Source organism: Triturus cristatus, chromosome 3_1 (assembly GCF_964204655.1).
Source record: "Triturus cristatus chromosome 3_1, aTriCri1.1, whole genome shotgun sequence".
NCBI classification, from domain to species: Eukaryota; Metazoa; Chordata; class Amphibia; order Caudata; family Salamandridae; genus Triturus; species Triturus cristatus.
In genome coordinates this window covers 1,105,622,836-1,105,640,382 of record NC_140583.1, presented here as the reverse complement: position 1 = coordinate 1,105,640,382, position 17,547 = coordinate 1,105,622,836, and positions in this window count along the sequence as shown.

Here is a 17,547-nt window from a genome sequence, read left to right as displayed (position 1 = left end):
AATTCCAAAAAACTTTTCTGACACTCTTCAGACCATGGAATAGGATTCGGTGTGTCTTTACATGTTAATGCTAACAAAGGTTTTGCCAGCAAAGAAAAATTCGGAATCCAATGCCTACAGTATGAAGTAATGCCCAAGAAAGCACGCACTTCTCTCTGTGTTCTTGGCACACTTAATTGTGCAATGGCTTGAATTCTTTCTGGGGTCAGTTTCCTTCCCTCCTTCGATAAGAGATGACCTAAGTAGGTCACTTCTTGTCGACAATATTGCATCTCTGAGAGGGACACTTTATGATGAAAGGCAGACAAATGACGCAACAATGACAATGTAGCGTCTTTACAAATCTTTTCAGTATCCGCAGCGATTAGCAAATCGTCAACGTACTGAATAAGGATAGCGCCACTGGGTAAAACCAGTGCATCAAGCTGCGCTTTTAAAGCCTGACTGTATATTGATGGACTTTCACAGTAGCCCTGTGGAGCGCGTTTAAAGCGGAAGCTGCGACCTCCTAAACTGAAGCCAAAAATGTCTCTGCTCTCCTCTGCAATTGGGATGCTAAAGAAAGCATTCTTCAAATCGATCACTGAGAACCATGCAGCGGAGGCTGGAATCATAGTTAACAAGGCAGTTATGTCAGGGACAACTGGAAACTGTGGCACAACAATCTTATTAACCTCTCTAAGGTCAATCACAAATCTGTAAACAGGTGGCTGTGAAGGGTACGTTCGTTTTAAGACAGGTAAAACAGGACTATTGCAAACGTTGCCTCTTGTCTCTTCAATTACATCCTTTTTAACCAAATCGCTGACAATTGCTAACAACGCTTTCTGACCTTCATTGGAGATCTTGTACTGGGGAATACGTGGCAATCTGACATTGGCTTTTAAAGTGACCACATATGGCGGTATTTCTAAAAGACCCACATCATTGGGACCAGTAGCCCAAAGGACATCCGGAAGGGATGATAATTCAGGTGGCATTGCATTCTTAGACAAATACATTAGGGAAATCACTTTCTTACCTAATGTAAGTTGTACTCCTGAGGGAGAACAGTATAGCGCTGCATGCAATCTTTTCAACAAATCTAATCCTAGCAGATTTTCACCACATCCTGTCGTTAGGATGAGGGGTGCTTTTAGCTCGCAAGGTCCAACAGAAAGTGGCATAGGACTAGAAATCGGGTTCCTAACTGGGGTGCCAGAAAAACCTACTGAAACATTCATTTCGCCAGACAAAGGCGCGCCAGGGAGTTTTGAATGCATGATTGAACTCTTTGCAGCACCAGTGTCCAGCAGAAAGGGCTCCGTTACATTTGCTGTAGTTACCTTAACATAAGGTCCGCTCTGATCCACTGGCACTGAAACAACTCCCTCTCTCTGTCTACGGCTGTCCTAGTAATCATTACCTTCCACATTGTCGTCTTCTGCATAATAATCATTATTATAGTACTGAGCTGTATTACCAGTTGCGTTGGCTTGCTGATCAAAGCTGTTTATCGTGTTTTGAGGCGGAAGAGGACGCGCGTTCTGGGGAACATTTCCACGCCCTCTACCTCTAGAAGCTTGTTGACCACCTCTACCTCTTGCGCCATACGCATTACTAGTACGCTGCATTAATTTAGGGCAACTATACTTGAAATGACCTTCCTCTCTGCAATATGAACATTGATTGGGACCTACAGGGATACGTGGTTGATAATACCAATTCATTTGCTGATTATTCTGAAATTGTTGGGGTTGCTGATAGATGCCTTGAGTTTGCCTGTAATTATTCTGTCCTCCACGTGGCGGATAAGCCTGCTGCAAGAGGACCGTTGTTTTCAGTTCTTTCGTTTTCTTATCTGTTCTATCCTTCTCATCTTTATCTCTATTTTCATAATACTGTGCAGTAGCCAGTATTTGCGCTGAAGAGGAAACAGCCCAAGAACTTTCTGAATCTTTTAATTTTTTACACAACTCGGGAAGTAGATTCTGCACAAATTTGTCAACAAATAACCGTTGGCCACCTTCAGTGCTCATGTCTTGACCACTGTGGTCGATAAACGTTTCTTCAAACCTTGTAAAGAAATCGGACACTGTCTCATCTTTCTTCTGCTTACATGCGGATAGTTTATCCCAATTTACGCGCATCGCAGGCATTATAGTTTTCATGTAGGTAATAATTCTACCAGGGAGGTCTGCTACTAAAGGGTCAGGCTTTGCACCACCAACTTGGCCAGCATCTGCAGCAATGATATTAGCCCATGTGTTACCCAATTCTGCAGCGTGATCTACATTACGAATGGATCCCCATAAAGGCTGTGGAACAACATTCCCGAATAACATATCTATGTCGGCCAGATTCATAACACACGATTCTGCAGTTTGTGATAACTCCTTATAATATCCTGTAGGGTTTTTACGGGGGTCAGGCAATGTCTGCTTAAGCGCTATTACTTCAGATCGTTTCCAAGGGACATGCACCCAAACACGCTGAAAATGAGCTGGCATAGCAGCAATACCATTAGCAGCATCAGCCACAACAGCTTCCTTCCATACCAGAGGGACTTCTCTCATAGGGTATTGTCGCGCTTTTCCCTTTTTCCCCACAGGGAATTCCTGTTCGAACAATGATTGCTGACAATCACCATTCCTGAAGGACAGTAAAGTCGCAACTGCTTTATCTACATTGGGACCCACGATTGTACCTGTTTCAAAATCAAACCGTACTCGACACAATTACTGCGGGTTGGGGTTTGAACCATGATCCTCCAATTCCCCACAGAGGAATTCACACATTTTGTCAAAGACATACCGCTGTTTTGGGGCATCCCATTGATGGAAAACGTTAACAACTGATTCCACATTATAGAGTGAAGGGAAACCAATCCACCTACGCGCCAGATGATCTAACACCTCTTTCTCGTCAGGACCAGGCAGCTGACTACGCAATTGCTTACGTTGTAAACCAGGAGTCACACTAGATGACCCAAAGAGAGGCGACATTAAACTAGTAACTACATTAGCTAGTCGTTGTCGTGCTGAAGGAGAAGTTGAGGCGAAAACGGGGGGATAGACAGAGGGAAGAAAAGTGCATTCAGATACAGGTACCTGGGTAGTGTAAGAAGGAGCGCCAGGGGATGCAGCTGATGTGCTAGGCAAAGTCGCAGGAAGCGCGGGGACAATAGGTAACACAACTGGCGGCCCTTGAGAGGGCTGTACTGCAGGGATAGGAGCCAGCTGAGGAGGAGCTGGCGGCTGTGGGAAGGCTTGTGGCATATTCACTGGAGGCTGCACATTTACAGGCTGTGGAGGTGCTGTGGCATTTTGCGCATACGGGGGTGGCGAACTTAGCAAATGGGACATTAGGGAATCTTTCTCTTTCTCTTTTCATTCATGTTGCACAAGGGGTGACAAAACAGGGTAACATTTATCGATCCCTAGTTTGCGCTGTCTATGTAACTGTTCATTCATTTGTTCCTCCTCATTATCTTTAAATTGCACAGCTGCTTGCATCACTGACATACCTCTTTCTCTCTTATTCCTTTTCGCTAGCTTAATTTCCTTCTGTTTGGCTTCCTTTCGCCATAGGCGGAAAGAATAAAACATCGCCGGCCGAGCTTTCTTTTTAAACAATTTCACTTCCAAATTATCTAAGATATCTGTATCGAAACTACCATTTTGGGGCCATTTTAAAACACCGTCCTTTCTGGTGTACCGGATCCATACTTCATTATATGCAATGGGGCCCACGCCATGTTTTACATAAAGCTCATGAGTTGGAGTTCCAATTGGAGGAACCGGACATGAATCCTCTAACTGGAAATCCCTTCTGCAACTCAAACAAAACCAATTACCAAATACACTAGAACCAGACATCTTCGCTCACTAGTCTAGTTTCAAACGTCAAAGGATTATCGATTACGATAGTCTCGTGAATACACGAGTCCTCTGGCTTTGGGACTTGCAAGCTCCAAATCAAAATGATCCCGAAGGATACCAAAAATCCCAAAGGATACCAAACAAACTGGGAGACGCTCCACTTATACTTAACTGAATATCGATGATCGATGGCGTCACCAGAAGACTCTCTCGATTGTTTCGCTCTACCAAAATCGTCAAGGGTCCAAAACAGGGCGATTAATCAGGGCAGCAGTCCTTCGTAGCCGCCGGGACGCGGAGAACCTCGCAGAAAAGACTTTTGGACCACGTCGACATGCAGGGGTCGATGAAGTGGCGGCCTTCCTCCGGAATTTCCACACGAAGCTCCTCACGAACCTCTGGCTTGGACTGGTACCGCTGAAATCGTCCCGAGTTGGGCGCCAACTGAAGTACTGGGAATTTTAAGCCCAGCGGTGCAGGGGAACACACCCTAAGACTTCGGGTTCTTCCTGTTTCAGACCTACAGAAACACAGAGTCTTCTGGGTGAAGTCAAAGATCGATTTATTGGCTGCAGACCAATAACAGGTGTCCGAGAAGTACAGCACAATGTATGTTCTCAGGAGACTGCTTAAAGTTACAGAAACGAGCTTCTCCTTAAATACAAAATATCATGCTTCAGGCACACATTCCTTGTTTTATGGTATGGTCATTCACATGTATACATTACAAACGAAAAGACAGAGTCATGATGACCATCCTACATTCCAGTTAAGCCAGCCCACAATTATTTACCCAGCGAGGCTCAGATCCCACATCAGATATCAACAGGCCCCAATAAACACGAACATCTCCTGTTTGGAAAACAAGCCATAAAGCAGGAAGAGTCAGGTGTGAAAGAGATTAGCCGGAGGCTCGTGTGGGATGAAAAAGGCTTTATGGTGTGTCAAACCCTGATGCTAATCACAGGTGGCCGTAGGACGGGGAGCTCGTGGGACCGGACTGACCTGGGGCAGCGGAGCCAAGCTGCACAGGTCACAGAGAAGTCAAACAGAAAGTACATGTGTTCTAAAGGCCCGTACTCGTTTGTAATGTGTAGCCTATGTGAGGGCAACCATAAGATGTCCACCGCTCTAAGATGGAACCCACGTAGTCGATGTATAATATTGTATACACAGTGCATTCATAGCTAAAACGTTACACAAGGCACTTGTACATACCGCATTGCCCATTCGCGGTTCGCTAATACCGGAATAGACAGGGGTAGGGCCCTGCCTCCTGCGCGGTCCCAGATTTCAAAGTACCACAGCAGTCGTGCAGAGTAGTTGGCATAGAGTGGAGTGGCGGCGAGTGCACTGGTTTTGAGTAAAGCGGTGTAGTGTGTAGTGGTATAGAGTACAGTGGTTTAGAGTGGCATAGAGCACAGTGGTGTAGAGTACAGTGGTGTAGAGCAGAGTAGAGTGGTGCAGTGTAGGTTGTAGTAGTACAGAGGGGAGTAGAGTGGCATAGCGTGCAGTGACACTGTCAGGCTCCGTGGCGCGCGCCGCTTCTAACGGTGCCCTGGCTTGCACACGGAGCAGAGAGCCTCGCCCGCCGTTCCCTGTCAGCAGCCGGGACGGCGCTTGAGGGATACTTAAGGACGGGATCCACGCTGGTAGCGTACTTCGCATTGCAGTTCGGATCCCGCCTGGCCTTAAACCGCTTTCAACATTTTCCCAGCTTACCTGTTTCAGTCTTTGATCTCCGGCTCTCGTTGCCGGTTGCTTGTGTTGCTGTTGTCTTCCTGTGTGCTCTTCCGCTTCCGGGGTCCTCGGTTGTTCTTCCGGGGCTGGTTGTTTGCTGCTCTTCTCCGGTCAGGTTACTTTGTTGCTTGGGAGCTCCAGTCAGATTTAACCCTTGGCTTCCTGGTTCTGCAAGACATAGTATTAGGCAAAGGGTTTTAAAGCATCGCAGTATCTTTGTTTCTTTTTTAATTATACCAGCCTTATTTTTGGATAGAGGAACAGTACTTATCTGATGGACCTGTGTTCCTTTGAGCATTTCTGGCGATTCTTTTGTTTTCCACTCACTCTAAAGAAAGAAGACATATTGGCATTATAAAAGAGTCCAGTTCTTGTCGGTACTAGTTGCATAAGTTTAGACCCCTGTTTTTTCCCCTTTTTTGCCCCGTACCTCCTCCTGCTTAGGGAAATGAGTTTTGGGTTTTTTCCCCTGCGTATAGGATATATTTTTTGTTTTACTTAAGGGGTCCTCCATACCTATGGTGATTCTAACCTCGGTCAGTACCCTATCTTTCTCTCTTGTTTCACATGCTAACTACTGCAGTCCTATTACTTATTGACCCCTGTCCGTCCTTCTAGATCATGGGTACTCACAAACATTCTCTCGGGGCCAAATTTACAGTGTGGTTTGTGGCCGAGGGCTGCACCGGTGGGGGCGGGGTCAGAGGGGGAGGGGCAGGGCTAAAGCGAAAAACAATTGTGACCATGAGGTTGAACACAGGTCCCTGCAGCAGACGCCTTCGTCCACTGAGCCACCAGACCCAGCATACACAGATCTCTCTCTCTCTCTCCCTCTCCCCTCCCTCTCTCTCCTTCCCTCTCCCTCCCCCTCCCTCCCTCCCCCTGTCTCTCTCCCCCTGTCTATCTCCCCCTGTCTCTCCCCCTGTCTCTCCCCCTGTCTCTCTCCCTCTCTCTCTCCTTGTCTCTCCCCCTGTCTCTCCCTCCGTCGCTCTCCCTCCGTCTCCCTCCCTCCGTCTCCCTCCCTCCGTCTCCCTCCCTGTCTCTCTTCCTCCCTGTCTCCCTCTGTCTCCCTCCCTCCATCTCCCTCCCTCTGTCTCCCTCCGTCTTCCTCCCTCCCTCCCTGTCTCCCTCCGTCTCCCTCCCTCTCCCTCTGTCTCCCTCCCTCCCGGTTTCCCTTCGTCTCCGTCCCTCCCTCTCTCTCTCTCCCTCTCCCTTCCTCCCTCTCCCTCCTTCCGTCCGCCTCCATCTCTCTCCCTCTGACTCCCTCCCTCCATCTCCCTCCCTCCCTCTCCCTCCCTCTCTCTCTCCCTCCCTCCGTCTCCCTCCCTCTCCCTCCCTCCATCTCCCTCTCTTTCCCTCTGTCTCTTCCCTCTGTCTCCCTCCCCCTCCCTCCCCCTCCCTCCCACCGTCTCCCTCCCTCCCTCCGTCTCCCTCCCTCTGTCTCCCTCTCTCTGTCTCCCTCCATCTCCCTCCCTCCATCTCCCTCCCTCTGTCTCCCTCTGTCTCTTCCTCCTCTGTCTCTCTCCCTCTGTCTCTCTCCCTCCCTCTGTCTCCCTCCCTCTGTCTCTCTCCCTCTGTCTCCCTCCCTCTCCCTCTGTCTCTCTCCCTCTGTCTCCCTCTCCCTCTGTACGTCTCCCTGCCTCCATCTCCCTGCCTCCGTCTCCCTCCCTCCGTCTCCCTCCCTCCCTCCCTGTCTCTCTCCCTCCCTGTCTCCCTCCCTCCATCTCCCTCCGTCTGTCTCCGTCCGTCTCCCTCCCTCCCTGTCTCCCTCCGTCTCCCTCTCCCTCTGTCTCCCTCTCTCTCCCTCCCTCCCTCTCCCTCCCTCCCTCTCCCTCCTTCCATCCCCCTCCATCTCCCTCCCTCCATCTCCCTCCCTCCGTCTCCCTCCCTCTGTCTCCCTCCCTACATCTCTCTCTCTCTCTCTCTCTCTCTCTCTCTCTCTCTGTCTCCCTCCCTCTATCTCTCCCTGTCTCTCTCCCTGTCTCTCTCCCTCCCTCTGTCTCCCTCCCTCTCCCTCTGTCTCCCTCTCCCTCTCTCCGTCACCCTCTGTCATCTCACCCGTGTGTGTGTCAGCCCTCAGCCTGGGCTGAGACAGCTTCCCAGCGCGCACACACAGCCCCCCTGAGACAGCTTCCCAGCACTCACACACAGCCGCACCGCACCCGAGTACTTCACAGGTCTTTAAAAGACCATTTACATGTTAATAAAGCTTTGTTGTATTTCACCTCTTAGGCCCCTGCATCTCCTCTTTGACAATCACTGGAATCCCCCGGCCCTCACAGGGCAGAGTCTCAGAGTTCGGGTTACTGCAACCGGCAGTGTTTACACTATTTTTTTTTTTTTAAACACATGTAGGATGTCTGCAAGGTCTGCGGGCCGCCGAGGAAGGCTTGCCGGGCCGCTGGCGGCCCGCGGGCCGTACTATGAGTAACCCTGTTCTAGATAGTGTGGGTGTTCTTTCGTCCCTGGGAGCTGGTCCTTTGTACATATCAGCTTCTTCCATCCAAGGTATTCCTTAGGAATAAGGTGGGGTTTATATCTAGCTTGCTTGTGGTTATATTTAGTACTCACCTTGTGCTTTCTCCTTTAGGGTTCTAGAAGACTCTCTAGGAAGATACAGCGGACGTCTACTCCTTCTTCCTTCACTTGTTTTGTTTTCCTTCTTCCCCACCTTTCCTCTTTTGCTTTGACTAGTTGGGTGAAGGAGACGGGTGAGGGAAGTTAGGGTCTAGCCTTGTGTTCATCCATGCCGTCCCTGCAGTAAACCCATGTGAGCCCTTACAGAACGCGAAGCCCACGTTTACTTTGCTGCCCGGGCATCATGGAGGAACATCCGATAACGTTAGCAGATGTGGTGAGTTTGATAGGGAACCTACAGAAGGAAACTCAGGCCCTGTCTCTTAGAGTCGATTCCCTGCAGCAAGCCTCTTGGACTGTGCACCCTTCAGGCTCCTACGCTTCCATGTTTGCCTCCTCTCCCCCACTTTCGAGCACTACTCCTCCCGTATATCACATCACAACACCTTCTTCTATCCCTTTAGCACCCCCATAAAGAATTATGGGTGATCCAGCTAAGTTTGCCACTTTTATCAATAAGTGCTAGATGCACTTTATGTGCAAGGATTCCTGCTTCCACACTGAACAATCCAAGGTGGCTTTTGTTTTATCTTACCTGTTGTATGATTACCGAGCTTTCAAGGAGGAGTTAAGACGTTTATTCAACAGACATTCTTTCATGCAGTCTGTGGATACTGAGTTGTTAAACCTTAAACAAGAATCTAAGGATCTTATGTCTTACGTTTCCTGTTTTAATAGGTTGGTGGCCGAAGCTGGTTGGCCAGAAGCCAAACATAGTGCTCTCTTTTACAAAGGCTTAAGGGATGAACTAAGAGACATGCTGGCACAGGTGGTTGACCCTCCAGAATCCTGTGATGCATTAATTGATTTGGTTGTAAAGTTAGATCACCGCCTACATGAGAGAAAAAGGGAGAAAAAGGGAGAAAGGACGCACTGACTCCTTGCTGTCAGATAAAGGAAACCAGAAACGGAGAAACCCGTTGAGGATTCAGAACCCATGCAAATAGGCAGCATTAAAGGGCCTCTAAGTCAAGAAGAGAGGCAGAGACGACGGGCCAACAATCTGTGTCTTTACTATGGCAAATCAGGGCACTTTTTGAGGGACTGTCGAGTTAAACCCCAGAAACGTATGGAGTCGGGAAACTGATTCACCTGAGCATTGTGGAGACGAATCGCCTCAGGTGGACAGGCTTACCGATCTCCCACGTGGTAGGGTTAGGACCTACTTCTTACCTTTTACAACACTTTTTTTCTCTCTGCGCAGCTCAGTTGGGGTGATCAAAGCATTGACGTTCAATTTATGCTCGATTCAGGTGCCACAGGAAACTTTATAGATTCAGCCTGGGTAGAGAACATGTGTATCCCTACAGAATCAAAAAGTACTGTGGACATTGTTAAGACCATTGACGGAAGTCATATGAAGTCTGGGCCTATAACACATACTACCATACAGTTACACGTGTAACTTTTAGACCAACACCATGAAACCATTCATTTCAATATTATCTCCTCACCACAGTTCCAAGCTATCATTGGTTTCCCCTGGTTGATGAAACATAACCCTAACATTAAGTGGGAAAACAATGCCATAGATTCCGCTTCAGACTACTGTAAGAACCATTGTCTGGAGCCTTTTATAACACTGCAACAGGTGGCTAGTAGTACCGACTGTACAGTACCTGTAGTACCGGACTGTTATGAGGAGTTCAAAGACGTGTTCGACCAAGAGAAAGCCTCTGCTCTGCTACCCCATCGGTCGTATGACTGTCGTATAGGCCTGGTACCCGCTGCCGAAATCCTGTGTAGTCGGATATATGCCTTGACTGAAAAAGAGAAAATTTATTTGAGGGAGTACTTGGACGACATACTGCAAAAAGGATTCATTCGCCCTTCTTGATCTTCAGCGTCCTCCCATCTTTTTTTCATACCAGAACGGGAAGGGGGTCTTAGATGTTGCATCGACTACAGAGCACTTTATGGCATAACTATGAAAATAAGTATAAAAGTATATGTGCCTTTTGGCTATTGGTCAACAATTACTGTCCTCTCAATCCTCAAACACACTCACATTTACACTTCACTGTCCCCCTCAATACTGGGTCTGTAAGAAGCACTTGTCATGAAACAAAACTGGTAAAATAAATCTGTATTTTAATAATCAATGTAAATTCATCCACAGTATTTTTTATGTGACACAATAAATCATACACATACAAATCATATACAATTTAAAATGATAAAATCACCACACACTTTATCACAATTGTTTCAAAAAACACTTTTCATGCCATAAAAAGGAGAACGGTAATCGACAAGCAATGTGTCATACATCTGTCAATTTGGATTTGTCAAAGGCAGTGTCAGACATAAATCACTGATCCCTGTCTTTCCCTAACTGCACCAAATTTAACACTTTGAAAACAACAGGCGTCGACGCGTTTCGGTGGTGAAAACTTCACATAGAACCACCTTCCTCAGGACTCAAGCTATTTTCTCCTTGTGTGTATAAGTGTTCAACTACGATGTCGAATTCACCGGTACAACCGTACTGCGGCAAGAATATCTCCTACATCGGAGTACTTCTAGATATCTTGGCGGATGGTTGGAGGCTTGCAAAATTTGCTTAATGCTTATCATAGGACGCAAAGACGGGGTGGGCTTCAGTTCAAGTTCATGTTAGTGGCCGGAAACAATCTCGGTCGCTCTCTTATCTGGAACTGCATTCATTCCATGTGGATGTAAGTCCATCTATCGCGTTTTCTTATGATTCAAAATGGGCGAGCATATCATTTGTCATCTCCCTTGATTGTCGTATGTCGGGGTCGCGTGTTTGTTCCTCCATCTTTCGTCTTTTCTCCCACTTTAAGTGATATGCTCGCCCCTTTTGAATCATAAGAAAACGCGATAGATGGACTTACACCCACATGGAATGAATGCAGTTCCAGATAAGAGAGCGACCGAGATTGTTTCCGGCCACTAACATGAACTTGAACTGAAGCCCACCTCGTCTTTGCGTCGACGCCTGTTGTTTTCAAAGTGTTAAATTTGGTGCAGTTAGGGAAAGACAGGGATCAGTGATTTATGTCTGACACTGCCTTTGACAAATCCAAATTGACAGATGTATGACACATTGCTTGTCGATTACCGTTCTCCTTTTTATGGCATGAAAAGTGTTTTTTTAAACAATTGTGATAAAGTGTGTGGTGATTTTATCATTTTAAATTGTATATGATTTTTATGTGTATGATTTATTGTGTCACATAAAAAATACTGTGGATGAATTTACATTGATTATTAAAATACAGATTTATTTTACCAGTTTTGTTTCATGACAAGTGCTTCTTACAGACCCAGTATTGAGGGGGACAGTGAAGTGTAAATGTGAGTGTGTTTGAGGATTGAGAGGACAGTAATTGTTGACCAATAGCCAAAAGGCACATATACTTTTATACTTGTATTCCTGGGTACTCCAGCCTTTTGGCCTTGAGAGTCCCCTCTCCTTGTTTTCAAGATAACTATGAAAAAACTATATTCTTTGCCTCTGATACAAACTCTGCTCGACCAAGCCAAAACAGACTCTATATTCACTAAGTTGGATTTGAGAGGTGCGCATCACTTGGTTCGAGTAAGAGCAGGAGATGAATGGAAGACGGCCTTTCAAACAAAGTTTGAGCTGTACGAGTACTTAGTAATGCCCTTTGGGCTTTGCAACGCCCCCACAGCCTTCCAATTCTTTATCGATTACGTATTAAGAGAGACCTTGGATTTAAACACCATTGCTTACATCGATGATATCCTGTTCTACTCTTCCTCCGTGGAAGACCATGTCAGACATGTAAAGATTGTCCTAACCCGTCTCAGAAATAATCACCTGTATGTTAAACTAGACAAATGTGGGTTTCATGTCCCTGAAGTCACCTTCTTAGGTTTTGTCTTATCAGCACAAAGGGTGACTATGGATCCCCAAAAGGTTGCTGCCATCACTAAGTGGCCCTCTCCTTGGTCCATAAGGGAAGTGCAGAGCTTTCTGGGCTTCGACAAATTTTTATAGGCGATTCATACAAGGATTTGCAGCACTTACAACTCCCATCACCAGACTCTTGAAGAAAGCGATGACATTCAGTTGGACACCTGATGCTGAAAAGGCTTTTACCTGTTTAAAAGAGGCCTTTATTACCGCCGTTTTTCTGGCGCATCTGACACTTCACAGCCATTTCTATTGGAAACAGATGCCTCCCAGGTTGCTATAGGAGGAGTGCTGTCTCAGAGAGAGAGACAGACAGGACATCTACATCCCATAGCGTACTATTCCCATAAGCTGACTCCTGCTGAAGTAAACTACTCGGTAAGGGATAGGGACTTACTGGCATTAAAAAAGGGCCTTCGAAGAATGGTGTCAGTATCTGCTTGGGGCTTTGCACACTGTAACTATCATCACTGATCACAGAAATTTGCAGTTCTTGAAGGTCGCCAAGGCCTTATCTATGAGACAGTTGAGATGAACCCATTTTTTAATTGATTTTGATTACGTCATCCAGTTTCAGGCTGGCACCAAACATAGCATGGCAGATGCCCTATCCCCTTTTGGCTATGACTTCCCTGACACACTGAGTGCACAAGACTCTCCTTTCATCTTGAATCCTGATCATGTATTAGGGGGTACCTTCTCAGAAGAATCATTTCTGAAAGAAGTGGCCCTTGCACCCAAATCAGATGAACTAAGGAACATTGAAACTAAACACTACGGGGTCAGGAGGAACAACTTTGTCTTTGTTCAAGGTGGTTTAGTTCTCCCTACTCAATCTCTTCAGGAACAAGCACTGGGTTGGTGTCATACACATGCTCTAGCAGGCCACCCTGGATACAAAAAACCCTTGCCCTGCTCAAAAAGTATTTTTGGTGGCCATCCATGAACCAAGATGCCCATTTATATGTATGAGATTGCTATATCTGTGCACAAAGCAAAAGCACCCACCAAGTACCAGTCGGTCTCTTAACTCCTCTACCTACACCCCAAACCCCGTGGCACTCCATTTCTATGGACTTTATTGTAGAACTGCCTCCTACTAAACAAGGGCATAATGTTATATTTGTCGTTGTCAATATGCAATCCAAGATGTCCCATTTTATACCCTTGAAGAAACTACCTACCTCCAAAGAACTAGCTTCTGTGTTTCTCTAACAGATAGTGCTTCTTCATGGCTTACCATCCTTCATTGCATCAGACAGGGGCCCTCAATTCGTGTCCCGTTTCTGGAAAGGGCTGAATAGCATGATGGGGATAGATGTACGTCCCTCTATGGCTCACCACCCTCAGACCGATGGCAAGACATAAAGGGTCAACCAGTGTCTTGAGCAATATTTGTGGTGTCACCGCCTACATGGAGAGAAGGATTGGGACTCGGTCTTATGGACTGCAGAGTTTGCATGTAATAAAAGTGATCATGTGTCTATTGGGGTTTCACCTTTTTTTGTACTTGTGGGTTTCACCCTCGTTGTGGTCTGGTCTCGCCTTTAACACCTTCTACTTCTCCAGCTGCTCAGGATTTGGTATATCTCCCCTCCAGAATATTCATGCTTCCGCTAAAAAATCTTTAGAAGAGTAAAAAAAAAAGTATAAGGAAGGAGCAGACCGGCATCGTCGACATCCACCCGTTTATGCTGTAGGAGATAGGGTACGGTTGTCCATTCAGAACATCCAGCTTAAGGGTACGACCAAATTCAAGCCTCACTTTTTTGGTCCTTATGTTGTTACCAAAGTAGTGAACCCTGTTACTCTGAAGCTTGAATTGTCTGCTTCCTTGCGGCTACATCCTGTATTTCATGTATCTTTATTGAAGCCTGTCACCCCTGGTACTGTTGTTCTTGTACAACCTCCCCCTGTTTTGATTGATGATGGTCCCGAGTATGAGGCGGCATATATCGTGGACTCCCGTAGGGTGCGTCGTCGGTTGCAATACCTGATTCCCTGGAAGGCTACGGGTGTGATGAATGGTCATGGGAACCGGCTTCTAATGTGCATGCTCCGCATTTCATTCGCTTTTTCTATCGCCAATATCCACCCAAACTCAAGCCTGTTATGGGGGATCTTGGGGGGGGATTGTACTGTCAGGGTCTGTTGCGCATGCCGCCTCTACGGCACCCGTGCTTGCACACGGAGCAGAGAGCCCTGCCCGCCGTTCCCTGACTCTTCCCTGTTTCTTCGTACATATCAGCTTCTTTCATCCAAGGTATCCCCTAGGAATAAGGTTTGGGTATATAGCTAGCTAGCTTGCTTGTGTTTATATTTAGTACTCACCTTGTGCTTTCTCTTTTAGGGTTCTAGAAGACTCTCTCGGAAGATCCAGAGGACGTCTACCCCTTCTTCCTTCCCTTGTTTTGTTTCCCTTCCTCCCCACCTTCCCTCTTTTGCTTTGACTAGTTGGGAGAAGGAGGTGGGTGACGGAAGTTGGGGTCTAGCCTCGTGTTCATCCATGCTGTCCCTGCAGTAAACCCACGTGAGCCCTTACAGACATAAAGTGCAGGGGTGTAGAGCAGATTGTCTCAGAGTAGAGTGAAGTGGCATGGAGTGGAATTGTGCACGGTAAAGTGGAGTGGTGGAGGGTAGAGTGCAGTGGCGTAGAGTGCACTGGCGTAGAGTGGAGTGGTGCAAAGTAAAGTGCATTGGCAGAGAGTTTAGTTGTATAGAATGCAGTGTTGCAGAGTAGAGTGACGGAGAGTGGGGTGGCCTAGACTGGAGTGGTGTAGAGTGCAGTGGTTCATACTAGAGTGGGGTAGAGTGCATTGGCATACAGTAGAGTGGTGCAGAGTAGAAAGGTAAAGTTTGATGTGACGTAGAATGCAGTGTCAGAGTGCAGTGATGCATAGTAAATTAGTTTGCCGTATAGTGGATTAGTGTAGAGTGCAGTGGCGTATAGTGCAGTGGTGTTCAGTGCAATGGTGTTGCATGCAGGAGAATGGCGAAGAGTGGAGTAATACAGAGTAGAGTGGCGTAGAGTGTAGTGGCATAGATTGCAGTGGCATAGAGTGTAGTGGCATAGAATGCATTGGTGTTCAGTGACATCGAGTAGAATGGTGTAATGGTGTAGAGTCAAGCGATGCAGAGTAGCGTGGCGTAGAGTGCAGTGGTGTGGAGTGGCATAGAGTAGGGTGGTACAGCTGTGTAGAGTGCAGTGGTATAGAGTGTATTGGTGCAGGATGCAGTGGCATTGAGGGTTGCAAAGTAGAGTATAATGACACAGTATAGGGTACAGTAAATATGGTGTGGGCCATGGAAGAGATGAACTCAAGCTGGACAGTATACAACAAACAAAGCCAGCAAATAGAAAGCAAGCAAATCTGAGTTACAAACCCCAAAGTAATGGTAAGCAATGAGCGGAATGCATTACCCAAAAATCTTTTCGAATGTCCCCAAGATGTTAGCAAACCTAGGCTTCAACCCAAAAAAAATAGGGTGTTACTTCTCTGTGCATGTGGAAGTTGTAGAAAAACTACACGATGCTCTTTTCATTAGAGAAACTTTAGCATGATTGTCAAGACAAATGTAAAATTGTTTGTAAGTGAGGAGAGTATATTTGATCGAAAATTGGGATATGCGACAGTGTCTGAAGGTGTCTGGCCTCGATGTATGCTCTAGGAGTGTTGGTGGGTGTTAGCTATTTATTGTTAATCGTTCTGCTTGTATTCCAGACAGTCCTTTTTTGACAAATGTCCAGTGAGAGGCTGGAGAGAAATTGTGTACCCGGAATAGAGTGACTCTATATTGAAATCGCCTGAAACAGGGTCTATCTTACATTTTCCTGGTTGAGTGTGTATTGTTCCTCTACCCCCTCGCACAACAGCACATGCCGCATGCATACTAAACCACACAAAATGCATGTAGAGAATGCCATCCATGTCACAAATCACTATCTAAAATAGAGAGGAGACCTGGCAGCGTAGGCATGGAAATCTAGGAAAACAAAACACGCATTTTGGCTAAGCGAAAACACCTATGCCTGTGTACTGGAACATTAGCACGGCGTGGAGACAATGGAATTGGAAAAATATTCACTCAAAAGGAGCAAACCTATTTTACTCCATGTTACATGTTCCATAAAGATGTCAAAATTGTTGACGCGGGTGTGTCCTCAATCTTTGCCTTTGTGTATGAACTTGGAAAGTTTGATATAAGGTAGGTTATTTAATTATTGAGCATTATAAACTTACGATTTGCGCAGAAGGGCGAGAAAGTACAACTAGCCCGCTGCCCCCTATTTTGCTCGCTCGGCTCGCAGTTATTAGGCACTGCCGCTAACAAACGACTTACTTCCGGGTGCTATTTATCTAGCTGTGAGCCTAAAGCATCAGGGAGCCATGCAGAAATACGCCAACGTTTGACATGACGCAGCCGCCCAGACCTGCTCCCCTGTGCCAATTAGCTCGGCATGTCCAAAAGTGTTTCCCTACATGTTTAAGGGCAGGCAGATTTTTCTTGACTGACAGGTTCCGCATGAGTGGCTCTCTGAGGCCGTCTGCAGCCCTGAACAGTAGCCCAACACTCCCATGAAATCAATGCAGTGACCACATAAAGAGAGGCAGGGGGTCTCTGCTGCGCGCGTGGCCAGTGGTTCGCCGAAGGTCTTTCCTCAGAGCCCTTTCTTTATGCGTCAAGCACAATGATTCTTGTTCGAAGTTGCGCTTATAGGATTTGCGGTGCTGATTGCCCGTGGTCAGGTTTTCTGTGTAGCATTCGTATGCCCTGCAGTCTTTCGAAGCATACATGTCTGCGCTGGGGTTCATTTTCTTATTTCTGGTTTGAAAAAACAAACAAACACCTACGGTTGGCTATGAGCAGAACCCGAGCAGTCGGTTGCTTCTGTTAATAAGCTAGGTATATAGTAAGGGCTTTAAGTGGGCCGGGTCCTGTCGGTTGCCAGCACCGGCTGTTCTAAAAAGCAGGTGCCGAGACGGGTCCCTATCGGGCTCTCCATTTTTGCCCTCACCCTCAGGGTGAAAAAAATCCGAACTCTGCAGCAGTGCCACCCTTCACTGCCTGTGATGTAACTTCAGAGACTCGTTATAGTTCTTGCACAGTCTCATCATTTCAGAATTGAAGCATTTTCAATATTATACACAACGAAGCCAAAGTTGTTGCTTATTTATCTTATGTAACAAACAACCATTGACAAAGCCAATAGTCCTGGCTTGCTGTAGGTGTAATGTTATGTGTTGTATTGTATATCTGGATACAATGACAGAAGAGGCAAAATACTAGTCAGGCGGCACACTATGCTAAACACAGATTTTTAGCTCAAATGTTTCAAGCCACGCCCTTAATTACATTGTCCACGCACCTTTGAGAGCCCCCCCCCCAGTTTTTTCATCCCAC